Here is a 21,131-nt window from a genome sequence, read left to right as displayed (position 1 = left end):
AGCTTAGCATGAATATACAGTGAGGAGAGCTGAGTGCAAAACCAAATGTTCCAAGTGCTCCTAATTCCATGTGTTTTGAAGTGCCTGGAGCAGGAATTTTATGGAAAAGGGAGAAAGACTCTTCCCTGGTGGTAAATTAAGGATACATCTCTTTAGCTTTGGATCACAATCAGGCCCTTACAGTCAACTAATCCCATTCTCTCTTTATTTTCTCATTGTATTCTTACAAACAAGGCTGAGCCTCATTTTCATTGCCTAGGAAGACTTGCTACAAAGCTTCTCTGTTCTGAGGCTCCCTCTCAAACATGTCTTCACTTCCAAGGGTAATGAACTCCTTGATAATAAACGCCTCGCTTTAATGCACGCTCTCTTTGGTTTCCAGGAACTGCCTTATAATTACACAGCTCTGGATTGCATGTCAGAGGTTTGCTTCTCCTTTAATATTTTATGAAGAAATTCAGATTTTGACAGTAAAAATATTTAACCCAGAGGACCTGAAACCCAGACGATTATTTTGTAAAGTAGCCATCTAGCTGCACACTTGTGCACGGCGGGCTCTCCCCAATGCGTACTCACTCTCTTTGATACTCTCTGAACAGACCCAACCACATGCTGTCCAGATGGAAACCTGGCTGTATCATTACATTATATTGAAATAACCCAATACCACCTGTTTCTGTTGGGGATCCTGCCAACATTTTCCCATAAAACATTTATTTTGCTAATATTTTAGTTGGTCACCACAGAAGGACACTTGAAGTTAAAGATTTACCATGTGTTGCAGCCACTCGGAGCCAGAAGAGGAAAAAAAAATAAAAAGCCCTTTGAAACCAGGCAGCAGGGTTCAAGAAGAACAAATGTCTATGTATTGTTTCCAAAGGTGGATGCCTCACCTGGCATGATGTCATCACGGGCATGGGGATTGCTGAACAAGGTTTTCTTGGCAATCTTCACAGAATGAATTATTCTAGTGTCTCTGGTGCTCATCCTTGGATCGTAAAAATATTTTCAGCTCTGTTAGGAGGCTTTCCTCCTTCTTGGCAAATTTTCCTTCTCCAAAAACGTTGCATTTGTAATAAGTTCACAGAGATAGGAAATTGATTCACTTGACTTATAGGAATAAAAGGGCTTCCCTGATAGCTCAGCTGTTAAAGAATCTGCCTGCAATGCAGGAGACCCTGGTTTGATTCCTGGGCCCGGAAGATCTGCTGGAGAAGGGATAGGCTACCCACTCCAGTATTCTTGGGCTTCCCTGGTGGCTCAGCTGGTAAAGAATACACCTGCAGTGTGGGAGACCTGGGTTGAGAAGATCCCATGGAGAAGGGAAAGGCTACCCACTCCAGTATTATGGCCGGGAGAAATCCATAGACTATATAGTCTATGGTGTCACAAAGAGTCGGACATGACTGAGAAATTTTCACTTTTACTTTTTCCTAGGAACAAAGGTATTTATTATTTTTATTTCGTCAACAAGAACAGGATGCAAAGTGGTGTTACCTATTAAGATCTGGCAGTGAACCTGAGGTTAAAGTCATTAGATGCCCTTGGGAGCAGAGGCAATGAACTTGGGAACGGAGCACCTGGTTGGAATCCTTTGGTCAGGAGACACAAAGTAACCTCAACAAAGTTTTCATTGTTTTGCTTCTCTTTTTCTGTCCCCCACAGCTGCATATTTACTTGTCAAAAATTGAAGAATTAACACTTAACTAGCTCAAAGATTGGGAGGCCATTGGAATGATTTGCCAACATTGTCATTTGGAAATGCTTACACCCAGTTGCACCTTCAGAGGAAATTAATTATCTACCTCCTGTGTTGCTGCAGCTGAACCCAGCTTCCCTGGTGGTTTTAGCATTACTGTCTTCATTTTCTCCTATATGCTGAACCCCTTCTCCAAAATGAACCTGAGGGAACTAAGGAAACACATACAGAGATGCATGGAGTTTGGCTGCCTATGCTTGACTTCTCCAATTTTTTGACTGTCATGGTGCCTGGAATCTCCATGAGACTTCCCAGAATTCTAACTCACTGCTAAGTGGTTCTCCTTTCCATTGTTGTAATTGGCGATCTAATTACAAAGGTTAACTGCATGGCCTTTACATCCCTTTCCCTTGGTTAATTAACAGGCAAGGTCATCTCCCATCTTCCTTCTAGACTGACTGATCACTTAAAAGCAGAGGAGGGAAAAAGGAATGATGTTAGCCTGGAGTCCCACTCATACAACGTGTCCATTTTTCAGCACAAGGAAATTTTTTACACCTAAATGCCCATTTTGCAGTGCAAAAGTAATTTATATGTTAGATATTTGTTTTAAAAGTCAACTTGTAACCTGTAATGACTATAGATATAGATTAAGAATCACAAGTAAAGCAGTGTATGTCTCTTGACAGCTCCCGTTCATGTTCACATAGCCTCCCTGAAGACAGATACTCATATAATTAAGCAATCCATTTTTCAGCATATGTATGCTGTACAAAAGAGTGTTACAATGAATCCTGGTGTGTGCTTTGGTTCAAAGTAGGAAATACTGAATAATCACCTTTTTTATGAAAGCACTTGACCTTTAAATTGATATTTCCTCCCAACAGATTAAAATTATTGTTCAAAGAGGTGTTGAATGCAGCACAGATAACCCAAAGGTGGCCCATCGGTTACTGACTGTTACAGTTTATGTCCAACTGACAGTAGCAGCTGACTGCCTTAGAAAAGGTAGAAAGAGCCACTTTGGCTTTCTGTCGATATCAGATTTGATTTGATTTTTTTCCCTTTTCTAAGACTATGAATTTAAATTCTTAAGACTGATACGAATTCACAAATAACACTTGTGAATTTGCATCTTTCTGCTTAAAGAGAACTTCAACACTCTGGATGGCATGAAGCAGGATGAGTAGTAACTCAGTAACATTGAGCCCACTCCCCAAAAATAAAAGTTTGCCTTGAGTAGAGTTGCCAGATTTACAACAAAAATACAGATGTTCATCTAAATTTTAATTTCAGAAGTAGGTATGTCCCATACCACAAATTATTCTTTGTCAACCTGAAATGCAAATGTACCTGAGCATCCTGTATTTTATCTGGCAGTTCTACACCTGAACACGCAGTCTCAGATTCTGATTTGCCCTAGTTTTCTCTTTTTTACCTTTTCTACAGAGAAAAACATCAAATACGGGCAGCTACAGCAACCAACATCCACAGGTTGCTGATGGCTGAAAACTAAGAGTGCCCTGAAGTCAATATCCATCATCCATTCCATTGTTTTTTAGTTACTGATTGGACTGTTTCCCTTCGTGTGATTAAATAGCTCTCTTAATCACTGCCTCGATTCCTGGAATCCTTTATCAAGCGCAAGGACAACTCTGTTCTGTCTGAACAAGGAAAAATGTGAAACTGATGCTAATATTTAAAAGCTTTTTGTTTCCCTTCTAGCATCCATCATGGCGTGCACATTGAGTGGATTTATTATACGAAAAGCTCAAGGAGATGTGGTGGTTTCAGACACAGTCAAATATGCTCTTTTTCAGCCCTGGAAATGTGCCCTTCCCTTCCCAGAAGTGTCCCCTCTCCTGGCATGCTAAGCTCAGATATAAACCAGGGAAAAGGAGCTGCCATGGAGGGCAGAGAGCCTTGAGGCTGGAGGCTGCACAGGGAAGATATCCCACAGTGGGGCTACCAGGGCAGAACAGCACCCTGATTCTGAAACAGCAAAAACTCCTCCACCACTGGTCACCTTGCCTTTTCAAAACTAGGGAAGAAAGTCTTTCTGGATCTCCCCTTCCTTTGCTCCATAGAGAGCCACCATTGACTTAATCTGAAATGACAGCTTATCAGAGGAAACAAAGGAATCCCCATTAAGCCAGGAAACCAATAGGAAGGGCTGAAGACACGACTCTTTTCTTTATTGAACTATTACATTGATAAGAATCTATCATAATCTGAAACATTTCCATGACACATTTCCAATGTTTTGTGTTCTTCTGTATGTTCAGATTTAGAAAAGCACTTTCACTTCCTTCATGTGCTGTCTCAGTGATTTATGACTCCAAAATAAACTAAGATCACTTGGCATGTACTTGGCAAGTCACTTGAATCATGTCTGCCTCTTTGCGACCCTACGGACTGTAGCCCACCCGGGTCCTCTGTCCATGGGATTCTCCAGGCAAGAGTACTACAGTGGGTTGACTTTTCTCCTTCAGGGGATCTTGCAGACCCAGGGATCAAACCCACATCTCTTATGTCTAACCTGCATTGGCAGATGGGTTCTTTACCACTAGAACTTTCAGTTACTTTTGTAAAATTCATGTTTTGATTTCAGAAACTCCAGACCAGCAATGGTGGCTTGAAGCCAGAAAGACTAGGCACTAACATATTTTGAATATGATGTCACAGATAGCTTCCAGGGAACGATTATCACTGGACAGATAAAAGGAAAACATCTTAAAAGAGGATATAAACTTCTTAACATACTCTAGAGGCATCATGGTGAAAAGTTCTGTGCATCAAAGAAAACTCAGTAATGTGTATAAGGAGTGGCTTGCATGTGTGTGAGGTTAGAGAAAAAGCCACACCTGGAAATGTATTGGTTCCATCTATGAGTGCTAGTCTACTAATCCTGAAATAGAACAAGTATCATTTTTGTATCTTCAGTGTGATACTATCAATTAACACACATTTAGACATTGCTAGATGTCAAGCACTTCACATATGTTAATCTTATTTAATCCCCTCTGTCACCCTGTGAAGCCAAGGAGACACAGAAACTTAAGCAAAGAATGGTTAAATCACTACGCTGGAACCCAAAGGCGGTGTGGGCAAGACCGAGATGAAATCAGACAGCCTGACCCCAGAGGTCCCATTCTGAACACCATCCTGGATCTGGCAATGGTTGTCTCTCCCCAAAACTGACGTAGTTCAAAATCTGAATTCTCCATCAGATTGTTTTCCAACCAGACCCATGAACTGTAATTGGATTACGCAGTTGGAATCTGAGAAACAGGAAAGTGCAAATGGTCGAAATAATGAGCACTCATTAAACTCCTCAGAAAGAACAACATAGTCTTTCAAGGCAATTCCTATAAGCAAGTTTTGTTTGAAGACAAGAACTAAAAGGTAAGGCAGAGCATCAGGAACATGATCTATGCCTTTAGAGTTTAGTTGTTTTCCCCCAGCCCCTGCTCCTTCACTTGTTCTCCCACAGAAAATATGGAGGTGCTCACTTATTAAAAATCAACTTGCACCCCAGTCCACCCCAGAGTAAAATCAAATGGCTCCCATGGGAGTGAGAGGAAAATGGAGTCATTTCCGTGAAAAATTCCCAAGAGTGCTTTTTTGCTTTTAAGAGCAATGAAATCTCTTTATGCTGGTAATTTATTATTTCCACCGGTTATTCAAATATTTGTCTACATGTTGAAAAATTAGTCCTTATTCAAACAAGTTTCTGCTTTTAGAGCAAAAGCATGCTAAATATTCAATGAAACTGGAACTCTAACAAAAGGATCCACAGAGAGCAAAATTAAAGACACATGCTTTCTTTCACCTTAGATATGCAAACTAAAAAAAAATGCAATAATAAAAAATAAAAATGTGCCTCTCTCCAACAGACATTGGGCTTTGCAGCCTGGACTAGAAGCCTAACTTCAAGGAAGGAGGTTGATTTCATCCAATCACTTGCTGTACCATCGCCCTGAGCTTCTGCACTAAGTGGGTCCAGTCGTTTCTAAAAATGGTGGTCCAGGCTGGTCTTTGTTTTGTCCCTAGTATTCTCAGCCTTAGACAATAACTGTATGAAGATATAAACTTTATTAAATGTAGATTGTGGCTAGTGTTATCCAAAAGGAGAAAAGTTACTGTTCATCAGTTGTCATGTTACAGATATTTTCTATCACTACAGTTACAGCTGTCATGTTTATGTGGATAATTTCCTCCTTTCCATCCAAGTCATAGGTGTGCCATTAGATGGGATGAGAAGGGATACAGAGGGGACAGTAGGGTCCATAGGAGAAGGAAAGGACTACTTACTGGATGCTTCCTGACTTACCGTAGGGAACCAAGTGAAGGCAGGAGACTCAGGTATTACACCCAGTAGTGTAACATTTTCCCTTCTATTAATAGAACTTCTGTGCTCTTGGTAAAAGCAGATAGAGCTACGGCTGAGTAGCTTTTCGTCCTGGAAAACAAAGTTAGTGATGTTAAAAAAAAAATTACCTCTTGCTAAATTAATATTTCTATACTGTACCCAGCAAGCAGTCCTTCTGTATGGAAAATTGCATAGAAAGAAGAAGAGCTATATGACTTCTTAAAAAATGAAGGAAGATGAGAGAAAATGGGAAAATACTCAAAGAACTAAACTGTGTAAATAAATACAACAATTCATCCTAACAGCCTCTGAACCCTCACTTATACCATAGCTGATGTCTAGAAGCCAAAGTTCCCACTCAGTCAGCATTAGCCTCAAACACATCATCATCTAGGGGATTATTTTTCCTTGTTGTCTGTTTATCCTCAATTGCCCTCAGTATTCAGCACACAGGAAGTGCCCAATAATTACTTTTTGAATAAACAGAAAATGACCTCATAGAGCACGTAGCATAGACATGGGATTCTTTTTAGTAATTATCAGATTTTTGGATTTGCTGAAGTTATAAAAAAAAAAAATCTTGTTTGGGTCAGCAAGTTCAGTAAATCGGCCCCATAAAAGAAATTTGAGGAGAGCCTTTTCCATTGACCTTTTCTTCACATTAAAAATGTCTCTGAATCTGACGGTAGGTATCAAGAGATTTGGAAAAGGTCATGCCTCCTGCCCGAGTAGCTCAACTTCCAGTTATCTACCCCAAGGAAGTAATAAGAGGTATGAATAAAGATTTATGTGTGGAAATGTTCATCAGCTCTATTTAGAATATCTATGGACATACCCGTCCAGCCACAGGGTCAAGTTTCAGTTAATCTAGGATCAGGGTACAGTTATGAAGTGGCATGTCCGTGACCATTAAATGTAACGTTTTGTAAAGATTTGCAAATGACATGGAAGCAGGACACAATGCAACTGATACAATATGATTCCAAATCTACTGGAAAGAGAGAACTCCAGGCTAAAGAGAAAATCAGAAGTCAGTGTTTCATTATATGAAAAGGGGTTACTCCTTACTTAAGAGGTTATTTTTTTTCTTTCATCGTTTTTGTATTTCCTAGTTATTATATATACCTGAATTGTTTTTAAGTTAGAAAAAAAATCGGAGTTTTTTAAATCTTAGAATTGCTAACTGTTTAAACTATGTTAGAAAAATCTAATTATAGGGAAAACAATATATTCTAAATTCCAGTAGTTTCATTTATAACAATTAAAACTAAGGTTCCAGCACACCAGCTATCACAGGATCTCTACAGTTTTGCTATGTTTCCTTCAAAACATTTATACATTCACCCGAATATCCAAACAATTATGATCTATATGTAAACAGAACTTAGTAATTACATGGACTTGCTCGGGAAGGGAAGGTGGCAAGGGGAAGTCAGGAGAATCCAATCCCAGTCATAGCTTCCCATTGATTTACGGGGCAAGTCCCTCCACCCTTTCAGGCTTCCTTTGGGTCGTTTGAGAGTATTAAACTAGGTGACTTCCAAGCTCCACTCTCTCTGAGGTCCATGAAATAATTAGCTCTTTCACTGCCCTGTCTATGCTGTTCTAGGTGGTCACCACTGAATGAATTGCATTTAAAACATGGCAGACTCAACCAATCCTGAGTGTAAAGATGACTGTCCAGTAACCCAAAAAGACAAAAGCGGCCAACCACACACACTTTGGCTGTTCAACAGTCTTCCTCCTACCTCATCCCTGCCTCTGAACCTAAATAACACAATCCGCTTAGAGTTCTGTTCTTCCCACAGGTGTGATTTGTAATGGACTGTATTACAAATAAAAAGTATTTTTATTTATAATAAAAGTATTCACTTTTCCTTATAAAAATATTAATACTTTTACTTATAAAAGTATTCACTTTTATCATAAGGGAAACCCAATATGTCCTCAATAACAAAGACTCTCAGGCTTTTCTGGGACACGGTTGCCTTTGAGAAGCTATGAAAAACACTGACCTTTCCTCAGAAAAGTATTCTTTCATGTCAAATTTTTGCTGATCACTTTATGGAGTTAGATAACCTAAAGTTCTTAGTGGTCCTTGTAAACAAGATTAAAAATCTCTGGTGAAGAAAATATTGACCTATTCAATAGAGGCCCAGACAATTTTAAAATACACTTGTTTTTCATTAAGGTCATAGAAAATAGACTGATGGTTGTCAAGAGGAAGGGGTGTGGGAGAGGGTTGGATTGGGAGTTTGGGAGTAGCAAAGTGGCATATATAGAATGGATAAAAACAAGGCCCTACTATATGGCACAGGGAACTATATTCATATCATATAATAAATCATAAGGGAAAAGAATATGAAAAGGCATGTGTATGTATAACTGAGTCACTTTGCTGTGTAGCAGTAATAGCAGAGCAATGTAATTCAACTATAATTCAATAAAAGTAAATTAAATATGCTTCTTTTCTAAGAATAGGATAATCTTGATGACTAGAAATTGTCCCCATGTAACTGAAGAGACTCTACCAGACCTTGTGACTTCGGAGGGAGGTAAGGCACAGGGATGGCCTCATAAGAAATTCTAGGAGTGAACAAGACTCAAAACTGCAGTAAGGCGGGCAGGATCTCAGAAATTCCCCTTGGTGCCAGAGCCCATCTACAAGTCACAATGCCACAATCGCCACCATGGCAGCCTTATCCTTAAGAAGAAATGTAACTACCATGCATTGAGTGTTCACCGTGTCTCTTGCCCTTACCTCATTTGATCCTTGCTACAATACTTGGTGTAGTGTACTTTCATGGTACTCCGTATATCTCCATTTACAAATGAGGCAATTGAGTATCAGGGAGGTTAAGAAGCATCTCCAAGTCCACAGACCCAGGAAATATCAGGAACAAATTTCACACAAGCTCTGCCTGGCTCTATTCCACTTGCCTAAGGCTATCCATTGCCAAGCAAATCTCCTGGCTCAGCTCAGTGACTGGATTGAATTAGTTTCTTAGGAAACATTGTTATAAATTGAACACAAGTGACACAGAGCAGACTTGTAGAAAATCAGCAACAAGTGGCTGCTGAAGGATAGTAAAGCCTGGATGCCCATTGCTTCCCAAAGGTCTGTTTGAAGGAGGAAATGAAGGGAGAGATTGGCTGGGAGTTTCTGAAAAAAATGGCACCTTTGTTTTTTCCATTTGCAGAGTGATTGTTTCATTGTTCAAGGTTGTGAGTGAACAGGTACAGCCAAGCTCTATAGCCCCAGACCATCACCAAGGCTTCACTGAAATTCCCTGGGCCAGCGAGCCACACGCCAGCACACTGAGCTGAGTTCCTGTTCTCTTAACAAAATACGCCCTTTGTCCCCTACTGACCTCACTCAAAATCGTAGGACTCCGTCAATGCAAAGAATCTCAAATGTGAACTTGGTTTAACTCCTTTCCCTTTTTCATCAAACCTACCCTTCCTCTACCTTGTACTTGACTTTACCAAGGAAGCAATTCCAGAGAGGAGAAAACCAGAGAAAAGAAACAACTTTCTTGAGATTATATAGTTAATTATCACAGAGTAGAAGCTGAATTCAAGTCTACTATGGGCCAAGAAATATACTGATATTTTATAAATAAAATTCCATTTAAATTTAGTCACTGAAGCAGGCAAAATTACATCCATTTTATAGATTGAAAAACACTGTCCAAGGATATAAATAACTCACCAAGGTCAAAAAACAAACAATACGTTATTTGAACATGATCAGCCTAAGCCATAAAGTGAAGGCCTTTTTCAAAAACTTCTATTGGCCATTAGCGTTGAGCAAGAAGTTACCCTAGTCATAATACTGTGTGATATAAATTGATATATTTTTAGTTTCCTCACACTCTACTTACCGCTGGTGCTCGGTCTCTCAGTTCAGAGAATGCACACAGACATGACGATAGAAACGAAAATGAGACCTCCTCTATGGGTGCAGAGGGACACAGAGCCAACACCAAAATTTGAGACAGAACCATCTTGGGTTGGATGTATGCCAGAGTAGGTGGAAGACATGCTCAAGGGTCAGAGGAGACGAGTGACATTTCAAAGATGCCAGAATAGCAACAGACAGATGGAGATAAAAAGCAAACACACTTTCTCTACCAACACTAAAGTGTCAGGCACTCCCATAAAATGTAGCACCAATACTTGGGGAATGAAGGGGATAAAGGAGAGAAAATCCTAAATTTGACAAGGATCTAAAATGAGAAGAGTAAGTTTTCTGCATTAGCCAAAAGAGAAGCTCAGAGTAAAGTGAGTTATAGAAAAATAGAGATGGCATTTTTTACACTCTTAGGTGACTATGAACATTCATATGTGCTACTTCTCTGGATACTTTTGTGGCTTTAACACAAAACAGTCATATAGTGGTATTGTAGCCGTAGTTGGGTTAAACTGTTTCTTTTATCATGCTACCGATTTAGAAATATTCTACAGAAATTCTGGAAACTCTTTAAGACAAGCTTGAAGTAGATTTTAGTTGAAGGAAAAGGGAATCACCTAAAATGGTGTGTCCAATTCCCATTAGAAGCCTTTCCCTACCACCCTCCTCCCACTACTTATTATTTCAGATTTGAAGGGAAAGTGGGAGAGAAAAAGGAAGAGTAATTTGTTTCGGAGTAATTTGTTTTTGCCTAAATGGAAGGAAGAAGCAGTGGAAATAAAGCTATCAGAAGAAAAGACAGATTGCACCTCCCCACATTCCTCAAGAACTGATTTCATCCAGAAATGAAGGTTTTCAGAAACTTTGACCAGGTATTTGTCTAATTTATTTCTTTAGGAAGCCTGTGACATGAGCCTAATGAAATTTGAAGTTCCCCAAAGAGGAAATTCTAGAGTTACCCTCACACCCTCATAATAGCCTACAGAACCCTCTATTAGGTCTTTATAAAACTAAGCATTTTAAATCTGTGTGATTTCATTCAGCAGTCTCCCCATTGAATAATAAGTCCCATGAAGAAGCTTCCCTGGTGGCTCAGACAGTAAAGCATCTGCCTGCAATGTGGGAGACCCAGGTTCGATCCCTGGATGGGGAAGATGCCCTGGAGCAGAAAATGGCAACCCACTCCAGTACTTTTGCCTGGAAAATCCCATGGACAGTAGGTTATGTAACCCTGGTAGGTTATGGTCCATGGGGTCGCAAAGGGTTGGACATGACTGAGCGACTTCACTCACTCTGAAGGCAGTCTGTGGCAGTGTTATTCACCAAAGTGTCCTCAGAAACTAGCTCATTATGTCACATAGAACTTGCTGCACAGTAATTTTCTGAATTAATTAATTAATGCTACAGTCCAGAAATTGGAAATGTTGTTAATAAAGTCTTGCACTACACATAAGTGTAGTGTTATACACTTATGTAGTGGGATAGTGTCATTTGAAAGTGAACTTAGCTTAGCTTAAAATTGATATTGAAAACTATATTCATCAGTGATATTGGCCTGTAGTTTTCTTTTTTTGTGGCATCTTTGTCAGGTTTTGGTATTAGGGTGATGGTGGCCTCATAGAATGAGTTTGGAAGTTTACCTTCCTCTGCAATTTTCTGGAAGAGTTTGAGTAGGATAAATGTTAGCTCTTCTCTAAATTTTTGGTAGAATTCAGCCATGAAGCCGTCTGGACCTGGGCTTTTGTTTGCTGGAAGATTTCCGATTACAGTTTCAATTTCTGTGCTTGTGATGAGTCTGTTAAGATCTTCTATTTCTTCCTGGTTCAGTTTTGGAAAGTTGTACTTTTCTAAGAATTTGTCCATTTCTTGAAAACTCTAGAGCAATCTTTTAAAGAAGTATGCTTGCTAAGCAAAAAGAGGAAATCATATAAAATACTCAGTTGAAAACAGAAAAAAACAGGGCAAAAAAAGAAACAAGAAAAAGAAACAGTGTAATGAAGAAGAAAAGTTATGAATATTGTAGATATTAATCCAAATATTAATATATCAATAATCACTGTAAATGTGAATGGCCTAAATGTATCATTTAAAAGACAGAGATTATCAGAGAGGATTAAAAAAAAAAACAAGATTCAACTATATGTTGTCTACAATAAACCCACTTTAAATATAAAAATAGATTGGATACTACACCCCAGTCTTCCTTCTCTCCTACACACACATGTGCATACATGTATACACACACATACACAAAAACACATACCACTAGGAGAACTAAGAATGAATTACTTCCTATTCTCAGTGCACTAGATCCTGTGCAATTACTAATCAAGATTTTCTCAGAAAGGGATTGAGACTTCGAATGATTTCATACCTTCTGTAAGCAGTTCTCCAAATCTAGAGTAAAAATGAAAGAAGTACTTAAGAAACTTGTTGAAGTCTTGCTCTTACATACACAGTTAGGATTTAACAAGCAGTTGAAAATTAGTTACAGTTTCTTAGGAAAATGATGAAAGAAAACATGCAAATATAACCCATATGTTAACTTTTATATTTGTCCCCCAAGGTTCTGTCATGTTACCATTTCACACTTAGCAAATGACAACCTCTCCTACTATGTTGATTAAAGAAAATTGAGGTTTTGCTTACTTAAAGGAAAATTAGTTTATTCCCACCTATTGATGCCCAAAATTGGGCATATTATCCCCCTCAAACCTATTACTCTTAATAATTTGCAAGGAATTTTTTCTGAAAAAGAAACTAAGATTCAACTTTCTGAAACAAATCAGCTACTAACTGATATAAATGTAAACAATTTATATAGAAAAAGTCAAGAAGACTATATAAGTATTTTTAATTCAAATAACAAATACCATATGATTAATAATTTGTCAGCCAATTTCCTGCTAAATTGGTTAATCCTTGATCTTTGGAGTTGTATTCTAACCATATGAAGCAATTACAAAAGCTCTCCATAAGAATAGTAACTCTGTTTACAACAAAATGTGCAAACACACAATTGACATGCCACATTTGTCCACCTAGGTTTTCTTGCCTCTATAGTTCTTTTTTAAAAAATGAATTTGCTGTCAGCATATTCTAAATGAGAAATTTCACATGTATACTCTAATTTCAGACCTCTCTTGAAAAATAGATGTTACAGCAGGGCTTATAATTCAACATGGCAGCAATCAGCTGAGCTAATAGTAACTGCTTCCTTTAGTCAAGGAAGCATGAACAATCCAGTTTACCACAGTCACCACCATACTGCTTCTCTGACAATGAGGCCAGTACAGTTACCACTCATCATCAAGCTTCTGCTGTTGTTCTTCTTGTAGTTAAAAAAAAAAAAAAAAAAAACAATTTCTCTGTATTTAAATGGCAACCCGCTCCAGTATTCTTGCCTGGAAAATTCCATGGACAGAGAAGCCTGGCGTGCTACAGTTCATGGAGTCGCAAAGAGTAGGACATGATCAAGCACACACACACACACACACGCACGTGCTTCTATCAAAACTGGGATGATAGGGAATTCCCTGATAGTCCAGCGGGTAAGAATCTGCCTTGCAATGCAGGGGACGTAGGTCCAGTCGCTGGTCAGGGAACTAAGGTCCCACGTGCTGTGGAGCAACTAAGTCCATGCCACAAATACTGAGCCCATAGACTCTGGATCCGTACAGTGCTGCAACAAAGGACTGACACAGTCAAATAAATAAATAATATTTTTTTAAAAAAACTGGGAAAATATACCAAGAGGATATCAAGTATTTTGTCTATCTGCATGCTTCAATCATGCATATTCACTGACCATGCCATGTAAACATTTGAACTTGCAACCTATGTCCTAAAACAGCAATGGGATAGTTCTAAGCTCTGTAAGTCAAGAGGTACAGGCTAGCAATAAACCAAGGTCATAGGCCTTCTCTCATATAACAAGAGTAATCAAGAAGATGGCACTCCACAGAGGGAGAACGAATAGAGATTTGAGGTCAATCAACATTTTTTGAAAAATAAAGACCGTCCAGAACACTCCCTGTATTAGCTTCCTAAGGGTGACATAACAAAGTACCACAGATTTGGTGGTTTAAACAGCAGAAATTTATGTTCTCACAGAAGGTAGGAGCCTAAATTAAATGGCTAGCCAGGTTGTTTTCTCCTGCTGCCTGTCTCTTTCGGCCTCTCCCTGCCATTTCAGATAGTGTCCCTCTTTGCATGCACGCATGTCTTTGTATGCCCTAATCTCCTCTTCCGATAACTTCAACAGTCAAATTGGCTTAGGTCTACTCTAACAGTCTCATCAGACCCTGATGCTGGGAGGGATTGGGGGCAGGAGGAGAAGGGGACGACAGAGGATGAGATGGCTGGATGGCATCACCGACTCGATGGACATGAATTTGAGTGAACTCCAGGAGTTGATGATGGACAGGGAGGCCTGGCGTGCTGTGATTCATGGGGTCGCAAAGAGTCGGACACGACTGAGCGACTGAACTGAACTGAACAGTCTCATTTTAACTTAAATACCTCTGTAAAGGCCTTATCTCAAATACAATCACATTCTAAAGTACCGGAAGTTGAGGTTTCAGTATGTGAATTGGGGAGGGCTCAGGGATGGGGACATAGTTTAGTCCATAATAGTCCCTAACTCAGTTTTGGAAACTAGCATAATCTTTATCTCTTCAGATATTTCCCCTTCTCCTCCTCCTCCTCCTCTCCCCTTCTCTTTCCTCTTCTTCTTCTTCCCCTTCCCCTCCTCCTCCTTCTTCTCTCTTTCTCCCTAACTCTCTCTTCCCTCTCCCCTAGGATTCAAATTATGCATATGTTATAATGTTTGATATAGTCCCAGAATTCTTGGATACTCTGTTCTGTTTTACTTTCCCTTTTTCTCTGTGTTTCAGTCTGGGTACTTTCTATAGACCTAGCTTTAAGTTCACTAATTCTTTCCTCAGCTGTGTCAAATCTACTGATGAGCCTGACAAATGCATTTTTCACCTCTGTTACTGGGTACTACATTTCTAGTGTTTCCATTTGACTTTTTTATAGTTTCCATCTCCCTGATGAAATTGTCCATTTGATCTTGCATGCTGTCTGCCTTTTAAACCTCTGTTGAGTAATTCTAACATCTGTGTCAAATTTGAGTCTGGATCTGATGATTGCTTTGTCTTTTAGAGGTGTGTTCTTTTTTGTTGCCTTTTCATATACTTTAAAATATTTTCTACATCCATGAACAGAAACCAGAAGTCTAACATAACTTTGATATCAAAATCTGAAGAGACCATTAAGGAAAGGGCATTATGGACATCATTAAACAAAATATTGGAAAACAAAATTTTTAATGCATAAAAAGATAATCGTGACTTCATTAGGTTTACTCTCTCCAAAATAAGTGATTTAGCATCAGAAAAATGAATTAATATAACTCACAACATTAAGATTAAAGGAGAAAAATAATTTAATTATCTCAATAATTGCAAAAGTAGCATTTGATATATTCCACAATAACTGTGGAAAATTCTGAAAGAGATGGGAATACCAGACCACCTGACCTGCCTCTTGAGAAACCCATATGCAGGTCAGGAAGCAACAGTTAGAACTGGACATGGAACAACAGACTGGTTCCAAATAAGAAAAGGAGTACATCAAGCCTGTATATTGTCACCCTGCTTATTTAACTTATATGCAGAGTACATCATGAGAAATGCTGGGCTGGAAGAAGCACAAGCTGGAATCAAGATTGCCGGGAGAAATATCAATAACTTCAGATATGCAGATGACACCACCCTTATGGCAGAAAGTAAAGAGGAACTAAAAAACCTCTTGATGAAAGTGAAAGAGTAGAGTGAAAAACTTGGCTTAAAGCTCAACATTCAGAAAACAAAGATCATGGCATCTGGTCCCATCACTTCATGGGAAATAGATGGGGAAACAGTGAAAACAGTGTCAGACTTTATTTTTGGGGGCTCCAAAATCACTGCAGATGGTGACTGCACCCATGAAATCAAAAGACGCTTACTCCTTGGAAGAAAAGTTATGACCAACCTAGATAGCATATTCAAAAGCAGAGACATTACTTTGCCAACAAAGGTCCATCTAGTCAAGGCTATGGTTTTTCCAATGGTCATGTATGGATGTGAGATTTGGGCTGTGAAGAAAGCTGAGCACTGAAGAATTGATGCTTTTAAACTGTGGTGTTGGAGAAGACTCTTGAGAGTCCCTTGGACTGCAAGGAGATCCAACCAGTCCATTCTGAAGGAGATCAGACCTGGGATTTCTTTGGAAGGAATGATTCTAAAGCTGAAACTCCAGTACTTTGGCCACCTCATGTGAAGAGTTGACTCATTGGAAAAGACTCTGATGCTGGGAGGGATTGGGGGCAGGAGGAGAAGGGGACGACAGAGGATGAGATGGCTGGATGGCATCACTGACTCAATGGACGTGAGTTTGAGTTTACTCTGGGAGTTGGTGATGGACAAGGAGGCCTGGCGTGCTGCAATTCACGGGGTTGCAAAGAGTCGGACACGACTGAGTGACTGAACTGAACTGAAAGCCCTTTAATGATATAAAATTAAAACTCTTAATAAAGTACAAAGAAAGGCAATAATGGAAAAGTGTATAAAAATATTACACATATATGTTAAACAACTGAATCACTTTGCTGCACAGCAAAAACTAACATAACATCATAAATCACCTGTATGAAAATAAAATAAATTTTAAAAAAATAAAATGAGAGAAATTTTTAAAATAATAATTTGAAAAAAAACACACATATAAAATACCACACTTAAGAGTGAAATGCTGAATTTATTCCCTTTGTGATTAAAAATAAGATAAAAATATTCACCATTACCAATTTTATTCAGTAATGTACTGGAGGCCCTAGACAGTACAGTATAAAGACTAGAAGAAAAGAAATAAAACTGTCATTCAGGTACATAATTAGAAGTCAGTTTATCAAGGTGGTTTGAAGCAAAATTAATATAACTTTGCATTTTCATATACCAGCAACAGTTACACAGAAAATTAAAATTTTTAAATACCATTTATAAAAGGTCTAGGAATAACATTAACAAAAGAACAAAAGATCTCTCTGAAGAAAATAAAATTATTTTAAAAGAGATTTTAATATGAATATGGGAAGATAGAGTAGATGCAAAGACTAGGAAGCTCAGTGTCATAAAGAAGTTTGTTCTTCCCATATTGATCTATAGATTCAGGAGAATAAATCCCAAAGGTTTTGAATTTATCCTACTTAATAAATAAGGGGCCAAAATGCAACAATTTATGTAAAACTATGAGATGGGGGAAGGAGGGAGGGGAAAAGAATGAAGTAGGATGGGGGAGTTGAGACTGTGTATGCATATGTGTATTTGAATGTGTTTTGAAACTTGAAAGTTGATTTGACATTCACATGGAAGTATCAAGACATTCATGAAAAAGAAAACTGGAGAATCTTGTCCTACTATGATATGATATGATATGATAAAGCTCATCATATGATACAATGATTAAAAAGCATTCTATAGGCCCAGAGATGAAAAGACAGATTAATCAAACAAAATAGAGAACTCAGAAATTGAACAATACGCATGTGGACAACTGATATATAATTGAGCTAGCATTGCAGATCAATGGTAACAGGATGAGATTTCAAAAACTTGTACTGAAAGAACTGGGTATTCATTTGGAAAATAAAATAATATTTACCTTCACCTATATTTATATAAGAGGAGGGCATGCCAACCCATTCCAGTGTTCTTGCCTGCAGAATCCCCACGGACAAAGGAAACCGGTGGCCTACAGCCCATGGAGTCACAAAGAGTCAGACACAACTGAGTGATTAAGCATAGCATATAATTATATAAAAATCAATTCCAGATGTTTAATCCTAAACATTTATTTGTGAAAGCAAAGGAATAAGATTTTAGAAGGTAATATTTGCTTGGTGTAAAGAAAGTTTTTTTTTAATTAGACACAAAAAGCAAACCCCCTAATGAAAAAGATGGAAAATTTTGATGATACTAAAATTTAAAATTTCTATCATCAAAAACCTGGAGAAGGAAATGGCAACCCACTTTGGTATTTCTGCCTGGAAAACCCCATGGGAGAGGATCCTGGTGGTCTACAGTCCATGTGCATATGTGCTAAGTCACTTCAGTTGTGTCCAACTCTGATCCTGTGGACTCATATCTTATTGAGTATGAGTTTGAACTCATACCATTTGAACTCATATGGGTATACATATCCAAGATGTACACTAAGTAAAACTAACAAGTTGTAAAAATTCCATTTATGCAAATATTCCATTTATGCAAAAATTCTAAATCCCATAAAAACATATATCCCCTTATACAAAACAGGAATTTATAAATTTATGAGTTCAGAAAACACACACACACACACGCACACCTGATAATAGTAGTTATTGCTACCAAAAGGACTGACATAGTATAGAGGTGGTGTGGGGTGAAGAGAAGTTGAAGAACTCCAGAGGGAATTTTATCTAACCAGTATTACTTGTCTCTTTTATAAGGGATGTACTAACCCTGCAGCAATTGGTTTTCTTGTCAAAAGTCTAGGACTTCATCTTTCTCCAGTGAAGGATAAAATGCCATGGGAATGTCTCTCCTCTATAAATAATTGAAAATCAGAGAAAATACATAAAACAATGGTATTCAGACATTGGATATCTGAGAGGATAGGACTGTGGTCTGTGAGAGAAAGGGAACAAAGGAAGTGAGCCCTAAAACTATCAAAGATTAACAGCATAAAAGGAAAAAAAAGATTGGACTTCATCAAATCAAAAACTTTGATCTTTAAAATAGACTTCTAAGAAAAAGAGAGGGAAACCACAAAGTGGGAGAATATATTTGTAGACTATGTATCTGATGAAGAACTCACATCCAGAACTTATCCTTGTGTGTGTGTGTGTGTGTGTGTGTGTATGTGTGTATACTGCTTTATATTTTTTTAAATTAATTTTTTTTAATTAGAGGCTAATTACAATATTGTATTGGTTTTGCCATACATCAACATGAATCCGCCACAGGTGTACATGTGTTCCCAATCCTGAACCCCCCTCCCACCTCCCTCCCCATACCATCCCTCTGGGTCATCCCAGTACACCAGCCCCAAGCATCCTGTATCCTGCATCAAACCTGGACTGGTGGTTCATTTCTTACATGATATTATACATGTTTCAATGCCATTCTCCCAAATCATACCCTCCCCCACGGAGTCCAAAAGACTGTTCTATACATCTGTGTCTCTTTTGCTATCTCACATACAGGGTTATCATTACCATCTTTCTAAATTCCATATATATGCATTAGTATACTGTACTGGTGTTTTTCTTTCTGGCTTACTTCACTCTGTAAAATCGGCTCCAGTTTCAACCACCTCATTAGAAGTGATTCAAATGTATTCTTTTTAATGGCTGAGTAATACTCCATTGTGTATATGTACCACAGCTTTCTTATCCATTCATCTGCTGATGGACATCTAGGTTGCTTCCATGTCCTGGCTAATATAAACAGTGTTGCGATGAACATTGGGGTACATGTGTCTCTTTCAATTCGGTTTCCTCAGTGTGTATGCCCAGCAGTGGGATTGCTGGGTCGTAAGGCAGTTCTATTTCCAGTTTTTAAAGGAATCTCCACACTGTTCTCCATAGTGGCTGTACTGGTTTGCATTCCCACCAACAGCATTTATTGTTTGTAGACTTTTGGATCACAGCCGTTCTGACTGGTGTGAAATGGTACCTCATTGTGGTTTTGATTTGCATTTCTCTGATTATGAGTGATGTTGAGCATCTTTTCAGGTGTTTGTTAGCCATCTGTATGTCTTCTTTGGAGAAATGTCTATTTAGTTATTTGGCCCATTTTTTGATTGGGTCGTTTATTTTTCTGGAATTGGGCTGCAGGAATTGCTTGTATATTTTTGAGATTAGTTGTTTGTCAGTTGCTTCATTTGCTATTATTTTCTCCCATTCTGAAGGCTGTCTTTTCACCTTGCTTATAGTTTCTTTTGTTGTGCAGAAGCTTTTAATTTTAATTATATCCCATTTCTTTATTTTTGCTTTTATTTCTAGTATTCTGGGAGGTGGGTCATAGAGGATCCTGCTGTGATTTATGTCGGAGAGTGTTTTGCCTATGTTCTCCTCTAACAGTTTTATAGTTTCTGGCCTTATGTTTAGATCTTTAATCCGTTTTGAGTTTATTTTTGTGTATGGTGTTAGAAAGTGTTCTAGTTTCATTCTTTTACAAGTGGTTGACCAGTTTTCCCAGCACCACTTGTTAAAGAGATTGTCTTTTCTCCATTGTATATTCTTGCCTCCTTTGTCAAAGATAAGGTGTCCATAGGTGCGTGAGTTTATCTCTGGGCTTTCTATTTTGTTCCATTGATCTGTATTTCTGTCTTTGTGCCAGTACCATACTGTCTTGATGACTGTGGCTTTGTAGTAGAGCCTGAAGTTAGGCAGGTTGATTCCTCCAGTTCCATTCTTCTTTCTCAAGATTGCTTTGGCTATTTGAGGTTTTTTGTATTTCCATGCAAACTGTGAAATTATTTGTTCTAGCTCTGTGAAAAATACTGTTGGTAGCTTGATAGGGATTGCATTGAATCTATAGATTGCTTTGGGTAGTATACTCATTTTCACTATATTGATTCTTCCAATCCATGAACATGGTATATTTCTCCAACTATTAGTGTCCTCTTTGATTTCTTTCACCAGTGTTTTATAGTTTTCTATATATAGGTCTTTAGTTTATTTAGGTAGATATATTTCTAAGTATTTTATTCTTTTCATTGTAATGGTGAATGGAATTGTTTCCTTAATTTCTCTATGTTCTCATTATTAGTGTGTAGAAATGCAAGGAATCTCTCTGTGTTGATTTTATATCCTGAAACTTTACTATATTCATTGGTTAGCCCTAGTAATTTTCTGGTGGAGTCTTTAGGGTTTTCTATGTAGAGGATCATGTCATCTGCAAACAGTGAGAGTTTTACTTCTTTTCCAATTTGGATTCCTTTTATTTCTTTTTCTGCTCTGATTGCTGTGGCCAAAACTTCCAAAACTATGTTGAATAGTAGCGGTGAAAGTGGGCACCCTTGTCTTGTTCCTGACTTTAAGGGAAATGCTTTCAATTTTT

The 21,131-nt window shown here is 38.3% G+C and overlaps 1 long non-coding RNA gene across 2 annotated transcripts in view; it reads right to left on the bottom strand.

The window, feature by feature from the left end:
* LOC147362993 (uncharacterized) overlaps positions 1-21,131 on the bottom strand; it is a 142,100-nt gene that overhangs the window by 107,876 nt on the left and 13,093 nt on the right. For both annotated transcript variants that reach the window (XR_015135690.1, XR_015135691.1), the window contains exon 2: positions 6,033-6,161. This is a non-coding gene — a long non-coding RNA (uncharacterized LOC147362993). The remainder of the gene's footprint in view (positions 1-6,032; positions 6,162-21,131) is intronic.

The sequence above is a fragment of the Bos grunniens genome, chromosome 11 (genome assembly GCF_055505025.1).
Source record: "Bos grunniens cultivar Pamir isolate PY7600 chromosome 11, Bosgru_T2T1.0, whole genome shotgun sequence".
NCBI lineage: Eukaryota > Metazoa > Chordata > Mammalia > Artiodactyla > Bovidae > Bos > Bos grunniens.
This window is presented reverse-complemented; position numbering and strand designations above follow the sequence as displayed.